A 12,557-nucleotide genomic window follows, 5' to 3' on the forward strand; every position below is an offset into this window, starting at 1 on the left:
TGAACTCACAATTAGATTTCTTAATATTTAGATCATGTAATATTTTCTCATGGAACAAACAAACAAACAAAGGTGCCATCTTTTCAGTTTTCTACCAAGGCATGGATTGCAAAATCACCATTATAATTGTGGAGAACTGACAGCGCCCTAAGATGGGTGGCTCAAAGATACGCCATTTTTAGGTTTTCTTTTTCTTTTTCCATTTGGGACCCTCTCATGCATGAAAAGATATTTGCACAGAACAATACAGAGAAATAAAAAAAGGAATATTATGAGTTTTGTTTAACACTTTGCAGAAACAATATAAAGGATGATTAAGTAGGTTCATAAGCATGAATTGAACAAACTGACTAACATACACAGTTAAGGAAAAATGTAACAACTCAAGCATCATGTGCAATAAATATTCTTTGTCATCTTCATATGTGAACACAACTTGGTGTCATCTCACTTAAATTTGTATAAGCTGAAAATATCAGCATAAGCACCCCAATTTACATGCCGTAACAAAAACAGTAACTCTTAATTAGAAAACTATAATAAGGTATAACTCCTGCTTATAATACTGATCCTTATATAAGAAGAATTGGCATGGAGAAGTTGATTAAGAAGGAAACGTTAACCACATATATTAACTTTTCTACTGTTATAGGAAAATGGTCTGATGCAAATAAGAGAAACATGTATTTCCACGTGGAAAAGAAAAAGACATGCGAGGGTTCAGGCGTGTGGCACCAATGACAGGCCATGAAAATGATGGTCTGATTAGGATAGCATATAACATTTGGTGCGCCCTAGAGCCTCTACCCAACTCATCAGTGTTTTCATTCATATGCATCGTTATTTACATTATCGTGTTACCACATACTACGTTTTTTTTACACACAACACCATGCATTTGACCCTACATGCTTTTTGATCTTGACCTTTATTTCAGCAACGTGGGCCTGTCACCAAAGCATGTCTACCAAACAGTACTGTTGTTCTTGTGTTCATTGCATAATTCTGCACACGCAGTTATGGAGTTTCAAAGTGTTAATAATGGAGGAGATTATCATAGTAAATGTGAAATAAATTTTAGTTGAATACTTGTGTATTATGAGAAGGGAATGTTTCATAATCACAACAAATTCACAATTTACTCACTTTTGTAGACTTACATAAAGTGCTCACATTTGATCAAAAAGTACTAAACTATTAATCTTCTCTTCTCTTGTTATTACAAGCAATATATTTTAATTCAGAAAGACAATAAATGATAACAAAAAACTTATCGGAAGGTAAACCATCATGAAGAAACTTCTCAAAGTCTAACTCCTTCAATAATGTGAAAACATGTTAAATACACAAGAAAAAACCTTGAATTGTATATTAAAAGTTTTTACAGGTTATCTATATATAAAAAATGTTTAAGAAAACTTATTATTTTGAAAACTCTCATTCTTTTATTAGTGCATGTTTTATAACATGCAATCTAAAAAAAATTTAAGGAAAGAGAATTTATATTGTAAATATTTATATTAGTTCATCCACAAAGGCAAATCGTGTTTAGTTCTTGATCAACTTGTTCAAGTTTTACTAAGCAGACTAACATTGAAAAGACAAAAGCTGACATTGTTTGAACCTCAACCACCTTGACTAAAACAATCCAAGTATTATTTGAAAAATCGACCACTTTTGACTAGAAAGCCAAATATTATATGGAATGCGACCATTTCTGGCTACAACCTGAGTGCAAAAGTTGGTCTGACTCATACCTTTTACCACCCAAACTCAACGTTCTGGCTAGTTATTTAAATGATCCAGTGCAAAAGTTGCAAAGGTCTAGTAGTAGAAACACAATTTTTATATTTGAAAGAGCTTTTTAATTGCTTTTTATTGTAACAAGCTTTGCAAAGAAGATGAACTTTCCAAGAAAGAATGGGAAATCTTCGGATGAGGCTTTTATTTGACAATTTTGAAACATACTTTGAGTTTAAATTCACAAGGATTTTGCTTAATAGATTATATTTGAGCCTTTCAATGTGCAAAAGATTTTTAGCTAACACAAGGAGAGAATTTCAAAAGAGCCAAAACTTGAAATCGTACTTTTGTCGACTCCTCCAAAGGTGACCTTGCCTTTGTCACATCTTCGCAAATTGAGGAATATAGACTTTGTGTTCGTCATGTGCCACAGGTCAAGATTGAAATGTTTAAAGAATACTCATGTTAAGTCAAGAGTTGTTGAAACAATACAGAGTTTTTAGTCAGAAGTGATTAAGTGTCAAAGAATACTTGGTGGATTAGCTAGAAAAGGCTACATTTTGAAATAAAACTCGTAAGGGGTTAGACAAGAGTGACTATGTTCTAAAAGAATACTCATGTGTGCTTTGTGGCAGTAATTTTCCTAGTTGGAGACTAGTTGGCTAAGAGTTGAACGTAATCTACAGTATAAGATAAATTAGTATTAAAAATACTGAGTAATTTTTCTTCCATAATCTATTACATTGCATGTTATTTTGTTTTTGTTAAATACACCTTGAAACTTTAATTACACTTGAATCATAACCATGGTATTTCCTTTGATTTCAACATTACTATCTTATCTTTAATGGATTTTGAGCCTTCCAACACTTCTTGAGTTGATCATGATTCTAACGTCCTTTTAACCATTACATCACAAAGCTACACAAATGATGACGATTCTTAATATAGTTGTTGTCATGCTAGAGCATCAACTACGGTTTAATCAAAAGCCTATGTTGAAAGTTAGCCAAAAGTTTAATGAAAGATAATTAAAATGCATATAATTGTTGCAAGAATTATTGTTGTATCGAACATAAAAATTGAAGGTTAAAACTATAACTATTGTTATATGTGAATATATACAATGGCAGTTAAGGGTCCCTGTGAATCTATTTTTAAAAACACTTCTGGTATCATTGTAAAAAGAATATTTTCATCATTGTTAAAAATCCTCTTGCATTGGTGTTTCATGAATATAAAAATAATATTCAGACTACCATAAAAATATTTGGATAATCTTTTTATTATATCTATTGGAGATATCACATATCTCTATTTTTGGAGTGTAGCTTATGAATTTGTTGAACACTTATACTTGATAAACATTAATTTTGTGATGAAAGGTAAGTAATATCAAAACATACAAGTAAGGGTGGCAATGTGGGCTTAACCAAAAAATGCGGGGCATGCTGAGATATTGAGTCTACTAGCCTGTAAAATGTCCAATAGCCTATGCGAGCTGGCTCGCGACCCGCATAAAAAAACTTGCACTTATGTATATTAATTACTTTCCTTCTAGACTTCTACGTGAATGTTCCAAATTCTTGTAAGAGTGGAAAAGACAAGTGTTATGTATTTTTGAATGTGCTAAAATTTGAAGAATAAATCGTGTTTGTTGTAGTACGAATATGAATATAATGAAAATGTTGAATTATCAATTTATCATTCAACTCCTCAAAGTCTTTGCTTAATTTTGTGAACTTGTTAAAGTTTCCCAATTTGTTGAACATTGAAAGCTTTATCATAATTAAAAAAAAACATGCCAACTCGTGGTCCTGCGGGTCAAAAAGAATATGCGACGGACCAGACTTTTAGCTTGTGTTTTCTTTACGAGAAGAGCCAGCCTGGCCCGCCATGTGCATTCCTAGTGTGGGATAGGCTTAAATGGGCCATGCTGACCCACATTGTCACCCTTACATTCCAGTCATCTTAGTATTTTTCTATTAATAGGCTCATTTGATTTGGATAACTTCACTTAGTGTCAATTAGTCTTAAAATTAAATGTGACAATATTAATTAACCTTGTAATTGTTGCTTTTAAATGTTGTATTACAAAATATTTTGTTGTTTTTCAACAAAACGCAATTGTTAAACTTAGAAGCATCGGCTTGTGTTAGAAACACATGAGAAAACATTTGCAAATGGTTATATATAATAATTTAGGATAGTTGGCAAAACAATATTGCTTTTGCATTACTTAGCTTGTACTACCCTTTTAAATATGCTTTGACACTTGAATTACACTTTTACTTATTGATATGTTGAATAAAAAGGATTTGGACTTTCATGTTGGACCATGTGTTTATAATCATGTTTTTTATATTGTGTGAAGTAAAATAAATTCTAATTAATTAGATTAAGTTTGGGACAATGTGTTTGATAATTGGTCGAATTGAGGTTAGAGGTAGTCATAAAATAGAACAATCATTGAAAAAAAGTTACACATATGATGATGACTATTCTTAATATAATTCTTACTATATGTGATTTTCAACTACGATTTTATCAAGAACTATTATTGAAAGTCAAACAAACTAATAAAAAAAAATTAGAAAAGCATATCACAATGACTATTACAAAAAATGATGTTGTATCTCACTCATAGTTAAAACTAGAACTACCATCATATGTTAAAATACGAGAGCAATTAAGAATTCTTGTAAATCTTTTTAATTATTGGCAATTATAGAACAATTGTATAAAGACTATTTTATTTTATTTTATTGTTTGGATAAAGTATTTTAACACCAAGTTGAAAAACCTATTTAAATATATATCAAATAATTGTTAAAAGTAAAAAGGTATCAATATTGATGATCATTTGTAGTCGATCTTAATATGTTATTTTTATCGAAGTTTATCAAGTTTTTTTTTTTGTTTTGTTTTATATTTGCAAAACTTCTACTCAATTTATGTTAAATGAGATTATTTTAAAGTTATGAAATTATAGATAGGTCATATCCAAGTAAGATAGCACCAATAAAGCTCATCCAAGTTCATGTCGAGTTAAGTTGGTTTTGGCCCAACTTGAGACAAGTAGGCCTATACCTTAGTCGAGTCAAGCGGGCTTAGACCTAGGTCAAGCCGAATTGGCTTAGGCCTCCAAATCCAAGTTGGGCCAAGTCGGTTCATACATAGGAGGAAGTGGGTCAAGGCAACCTAGATTCAGTTTGTTAGAAGTGGGTTGATGTTCATCGAAGTCATGATTAACAAACATTAAATTGTGTTATGCTAGGCCTAGATCAGTCCTAGTCTAATTAAGATCAAGTCAAGACTAGCCTAATCAAGAGTTGGTCGAGCCAAGTCAAGTTGAGTTTGCTCAACCCAAGAGGAACAAGATTAACCTGCGCGAAGTCAAGTCAAGTCAAGTCAATTTGAGCGAGTTGAGTTGAACCAAGTTGGCTTGTACCTAGTTTAAACTTTGAGTTGAGACGATGCAGGTCCACATTCATTTTAGTTAGAGCCAAGTAACGTTCAACCTTGTTAGGCTAGGCCCATGTGGTCCTAGTCCAATAAATATCAGGTTGGGCTAGCTTAATCAAGACTAGGTCAAGTGGAGTCGAGCTGAGTCGATCTAGGCCTAGTTGAGTTGAGTTGACTTGAGTCAATTAACCAAGTTAGACCAAACCTAGGTTGAGTTAAGTTGGCCTTGCTCTAGGTTGAGCTATAAGTTACTCTAGGTTTGACAGATTGAAGTCAACTTAGGCTTGATTAATTTGGATCAATTTCACGTCAAGTCGAACCAAGTCTACTCGAATCTAACTTAAGCCGAATCGACCTAGACTCATATCAATCCAAACTATGAAAACCATAAATTTGAGAATGTGAAGAATTTCAATATTTTACCTTTTAGGTTTGAAATTCTTTAGTTTTAAACATAATTGCTAGAATTTCAATTTCTTTCAAAATTCCTTATTCAAACAACATACTTTAACACAAAGTATTTCAATTTTTCTAAAGAAACACATTATTCTCTTAAAATACCTTATCCAAGTACATTTGCTTTTAAAAAAAGTTGGAAAAACACAAATATAAATTAATAATGGTTAAGTTCAATATATTTTTTAATTAATTATTTATTTCGACATATTCGCTTAAACTTGACAGTGAATAAATATTGACCAATATTCGTTTTCTAATACCTATTAAATCAAAGTTAGTTTATAAGACATTAAAATTCGTAAAGAAAAAAAGTGAGGAGATTGTGTAAATTTATGACTTTCACCTATTCAATGAATTGTCACATATATTCGATGCTTCCATGACCTATATTTCATCACCTCTGAATAAATCCCGAATGGTATTTTAGAATATGATGCCACAGCCAGCACCCCTTTCCTCTGCTATGTATCCGTGCATTTTTTATTTCTTCTCAAAACAATAATTTATGCATTAGATGTACAAACTTAACTCGTACATGCACATAACCATTATACTATAAATTTCTTAGAATATGATTCTCCTGTTTATGGTACAATTAATAAGTTAAAAAGGTTATTGTTCATTAAACCTAAAATTCTTGAGAAAAGGATCATCTGACCGAATATTCTACTAATTAATTAACTTTTACTCAATATTAATTTTGAGTGCATTTTATTAGACCCATTAGTTATATTTTTTAGTTTTGCAAGAATCTCCCAACAAAACACAATACAACAAGATCTTGAATCTTAAAGATCTGATATCATCAATATTTTTACCATAATCATTGTACAGATAAGCTTTTATATCTAAGATTGATAATAAATTTCCTCTTGTTATTAGTTTAGAGTTTTTTTTTTTATAGTATTAAGGGAGTTTGTTTTGTATGTTTATGTGCATGAGTTTAGTTTGATATTCCCATTTTTTTATATTTGTTTTTCTCTTTTTTTAAATGGATTGCTTCATGTGATGACGTATACTTGTTGATCTTTGGGGTGTCCACCCAACTTAGATGTCAAAGTTTGCAAGTAATGATGTGTAACATAATATTAAATAATAATAAAATATATCGTTTAAACAACTTGGTGTAATTCTTGTGACAAAGTAATTTTGTATAAATATTTACGTGTGTCTCTTCTTTCGTACCTTTTCAAATGACATATTGTTCATTACATTTTAATTTTCTAAGAGTTTAAAGAATGTTTGATATATATATTTGTACCCTCCGGATAAAGGATATATGCATAAAGATAATGTCATTGTAAGAAGTTAGGTGAGGGTTCGGGTCATAGAAGAATGTCTCAAATGAACCAAGGTCATAGTAAGAAGTCATGTGATGATCCAAGATATGGAAGGATGTCTCCAATGGACCGAGGTCATAGTAAGAAGTCATGTGATGATCCAAGATATGGAAAGATATCTCCAGAAGGCCGAAAAACATTATAGAGTAGCAAGATATGATGAATATTCAAGAAAATATAGGAGAATCTTAATTAATAAAATGTTATCTCTCCCATATTCGATAAATATAAACTGAATCAGGGGATATTGTCATTATTTACTGTTGATTATCTTTTAGCTAAATTATTTAAGAAGATATGATTTTATATATTGATAAAAAATTGTAACCGATCTACCTATAAATAAGAATGTTACTCCCATAACCAAGGGACATAACTATTTTGGTTTAAGTGTTAATTGTTAAGGTCGAGATATTTCTTTACATTTGTCTTCGGAGTAAAGTTCCATACCTTTACTGAAATAATATTTCATTTCAAATATTTGTAAAACTTGTTTAACAACTTTATTTAATTTGATTTAGTGAAAAATAATCATATTATTATGAAAAAAAATTCATAATTCAATTTACTCTACTCTTAAACTTATTCTATGTTTTTAAAATTTTGCTGATAATATTGAGGAATTGCTTTTAATTTATCTTCTCATAACCTCTAAATTTAACTATCTATAATTTAATTATACACATATTTTAAATATGTTAATTTTACTTAATCATTCTTCTTTATTATTTTTAATTAAGAATTTAAGTGAGAGTTAGAAGTTCTTGGCCATGTAAAAAAACTTACAAATAGTATCTTGAAATTCATTAGGACTTTATAAATAACTTATTGATGTTAAAATTTTCAAAGTATTTCGTTACAAAGAACGAGTGGTATTAGAGTTGTTGAATTATTTGAGTAAGTGGCTTGAATAAGTACAATATAGAGTGAATGATGAGTTTTAGGTTCATGGATTTCCTTATATTAAAAAAAATGTCACGTTGAAGTTGTAACGTTCTATTTATAAATAAATTTAATTAAATGAAACATCACGATGAATAATATAAAGAGCAAAGTCATGGAATATAAATGTCACTCCTTACAGTTATCCAGAATATACTAGGAAGGAAACCAAGGCATACCACGATGCCATTAACAAGACAAGATAAAAGTTTAACAGTATCCAAAATACATGCTCAAGGAGTAGGATAATACATAGGTCATGGCGCCTTAAAAGAAAACTTGGAGGAAGGGGATCCAACCCAAGATAAGCTACGCAGCGGAGTTTCCATCACCCTAATGACCACGAGGAGTTCCCACATATGCTCACATCAATAAATTAATGATCATCGCAAAAGGAGAAAACCACACACAGAGCACACAAGCAAACATAAAGGGTAAGCTAGAGTGAAAAGGGTTTTATCATACAATTGCATACAATTTAAAAGACAAAGATACATAAAACAACCAAGCATGTGATGACCAACAAGCAAGACTCTGAGACTCAATTATCTGGATACATATAATTAGTCAGATTCACTGGATGCTTGCACTTATGGTGGCCTCTACTGCTTCGTAGAGTCATTGCCAATGGGTTTCACCCTACCACGCACAAGGTTAGCCTTCAAACATCTAAGGCCATTATCCTGCCAAAGATTAGGGCCTCCTACTACTCTCACCACTTGAGTCAGTACGCTCTACGTGAGATTAACTGACTCTTTAGAGTTTCAGGATGCAATCCTTACTTGAATCCTTACTAAATTATATAATGAGGCACTACCACGAAACCTCCGTGGAATTACGTCCTAACCATGAGGCACCACCATGAGCTTCCACTAAAAGGGGTCATGGAATTACGTCCTGACCATGACGCACCACCATGAAATCTCACCAAGAGATTTATTGAATTATGTCCTGACCATGAGGCACCACCATGAGATCTCACAAAGACATTCACGGAATTACGTCCTAAACCATACCAAAATCATGTTTCACCAACCAACATAAAGTTATCATGCATCAATCTCATGCCCATAAATATATATATATATATATATATATATATATATATATATATATATATATATATATATATATATATATATATATATATATATATATATATATATATATATATATATATATATAACCAACTATCCAATCATGTTCGATACGAAGATCATACCAAACTCATCAATTTCATCCCATAAACCATTTAATACATGCATAATCACCCAAATCATGCTTTAATAGAGCAATTCAAACAAAACTTGTGATTATCAATCAAGAACAGAGGAGAAAACAGTATCTGAGCACTTCCTTGCTCAATTCTCGTTCATGCAAGAGAGGTTCTCTCGCTTAGGCGAGAACTCGAGCAGTGGAACAGTGAGGTTTTTCGTGTGTTCTCGCTTAGGCGAGACCTCTTCGCCTGAGCGAGATGTCTTCTCACTCAAAACGTGAGCTCATTGCCTGAGCAACAATGCAAACCAAAACCAAAAAGGGTTCTAGGTACTCTCGCTTAGGAGAGACCTGCTCGCTTGGGCGAGAATATCAGGTTCATGCACTGTTCGCACAGACAAGCCAAGAAAATAGCACTAGGCCACAACCAGTTCAATCTCATACAAGCATAAACATCAATCAAGCATTTTAAATCAAGAAACAGTAGCCAAATATCAACATATTACAAAATGCGAAAAAAAACCCTAGCTTCTCTTACTTGGAAAAGACTAGCAAAAGACTCAAACACCCAAACAATTGAGCACAGTAGCTCTAGGAGCAGATTCGTGAGCTGGAAAATACTGGCACAGATAGGAAATGAGGTTATTAAGATGAACCTCTGTTGGACCACGAAAATGGAGCTAAAGAGGAGAAGATATGGGTTGAAGATCAACTTACATGGAGTAGTAATGGGGTTGAGCTAGCTTAAAGAGAACTAGAGACCAAACCCTAGCAGAGCGTTGCTGTAGTTCTAAAAGGGGAGGAGGGAAACTGTTTTTTTTTTTTCTCTGAAAGTGGACAGAAATGAGAAGGTTAGGCTGGTTTATGGGTTTTGACACCCTATGAGTCAACCTTAGGCTCAAGAGACCAAGATAAGTTCTTAAACTTTATGGCAGAATTAAGTGGGCCATATAAAGTAAATGACAATACAATACTTAACTGAAATACTCATAATAAGAAAATTGTTGGTGGTCGAAGAGAACTGTTCTAATATAGAAAAATCTAGAACATGAAAAAAATTGTTAGAAATTAAAATGTGAATTAAAATAAATAACATGAACAATATATAAAAAAGTCCTCAAATCTATTTTCTTCAAATTTTAGATTGAGAATAAATCTTTTTAATCTGTTTTCCGAAATTAGTCATAATTTACTCGCATTGAATCTATGATATGTTTCTCCTTAAATACCCAATAGAATTTTCCATCTATATTTCATATTATTATTTTATCTAGACACAGGAGTATTTATACCCGAGAATGTTTCGGTATAACTACACACGTTGTCGGAACAATTAATTTATGCTGATATTCGATTCCCACCACATCCACAAACTAGTAAAACCAGCATTGTTACTGTTTCGCGAGCTGAATTTCGTACCCTTTATACCAATGACTGAACTGAGATGCTACTGTAGCAGTTTAACCTATGTTAAATAATATTATCCTTTTTCCTAAGAATATACGCAGCCTGATTTAAATTAAAAGATATTTAAATACGGAACTTTAAATCTAATTTAATATTATAAAATTGACTTGTAAATATTTATATATTTTAAATTTATCTTATTTTTAATTTTAATTAATATGAGATTTTCAACATCACTTTTTAAATAGAGTATATATATTTTTTTAAATAGAGTATATATATTTTGAGTAGGATATTTGACATTAATATATATAAATGTATATATATTTTGAGCATCAGATTAATGATCATCCAATAATTATGTTGAGACAAATGTCTTGAAAATAAGATTAGATATTAAATGGTAATTCGATATCAATGTTGATCTAACAAATAATAAAATTTCGTTAAGATAAGTTTTGGATGACTCCGTTACTATCTTAAAAGATGGATTTCAAGTTTAACTCAACAATATAAATTATTACTTTTTAAATTTGAATAATTGTTCATATTAAAATAATTATATATTTTCAGTTTTAACATAAAAAATTAGAAATTATTGTCGTCATAAAAGTACTAATGCTTCATCGATTAGATATTTCATTGTTAAGTATAAAGAAAAGTATTTAAAGTATCGAAAACAGGAACGTGTCAAATATATATACGTGGTCCCTAAATTGAAGTATGGGTGTATCATAACTCATTACAAAAAAATCATATACTCTTTCATCATTTTAGTAACTGCTCTTTCAAATTTAAATAATTAATCAATTAAAAAAATACTCATTATATAATAATCATTTACTCTTTTATCATTTTAATAACTATTTTTTTCAAATTTAAATAATTACTCATAATAAAAAAATAATTTACAAAAACTATTTTAGTAACTACTTCTTCTAATTCAAATAATTATTCGTTATAAAATAATTATTTTCTTTTTTATCATTTTAATAACTACTTTTTCAAATTTAAATAATTACTCATATTAAAAAAATTATTTACACAATATTACTGTTAATATTTATTTCAATAATTGAAATTTATTTTATTTATATTTATATCTATAATTATATACATTTTTGTTTTTTCAATTTTATTCTTTTAATTACTATTTTTAAAATTTAAATAATTTATAAATATTTAAAAAATACGCATACATTATACTATATAAATTCATTTTATCGATCTCTAACGATATACATTATATGCGAAAGTGATATTTGGTAGTTAAATTATAGAAATTTTTGTGATTTTGTCTGGTTTGACGTGGATAAGATTTGAAGAAGTTGCTATGAATTTTCATTATCCATGCTGCAGACATGAAGGTTGATGCTTAAGTACCTGGGCATATACGCATTTCTTAAATGCCACAAAGGTTCTGTTCTACCATATATGACTTACATTTGCACAACACTACATTATTTGCCACCATCAAGCTTACTACCCAGTATATGCTCTATTCTTTGCATGTGATTATGTATTATATTAATATTTCTGTTAGTGTTCAAATAATGCCTACCATCACCTTCTGATTCCCACACAGATGTTACAAACCATTCAATTTCTAAACAGAATACATAAATGCCCACGTTGATGCTGACGTTTAACATCAAATACATAACCTACTATAAACTATACCCTTTATTTAATTTAATGTGAACTTCTTAGGGCCATTGATGTGTATGTTAGAGAATATAAGCCTAAGTTTCTGTGTATTAATTAACAAAACTATTTATTTCAGCACATGGTGTCACTTCCTAATTTATTTATTTTGAAAAGATTGATGTGTGAAGAATCAAAATAAAAATTTATCCAATCTCAAATTGGGAGATAGATAAAACAAAATGTAGAGGATTCTTAGGAGCACCACCATATGTCACAACGAGATCTACTCAAAAGTAATAGAGAAATTAAGTTTAACTATATAATCTCTATATTCCCACC

The sequence above is a fragment of the Vigna unguiculata genome, chromosome 2, assembly GCF_004118075.2.
Source record: "Vigna unguiculata cultivar IT97K-499-35 chromosome 2, ASM411807v1, whole genome shotgun sequence".
NCBI classification, from domain to species: Eukaryota; Viridiplantae; Streptophyta; class Magnoliopsida; order Fabales; family Fabaceae; genus Vigna; species Vigna unguiculata.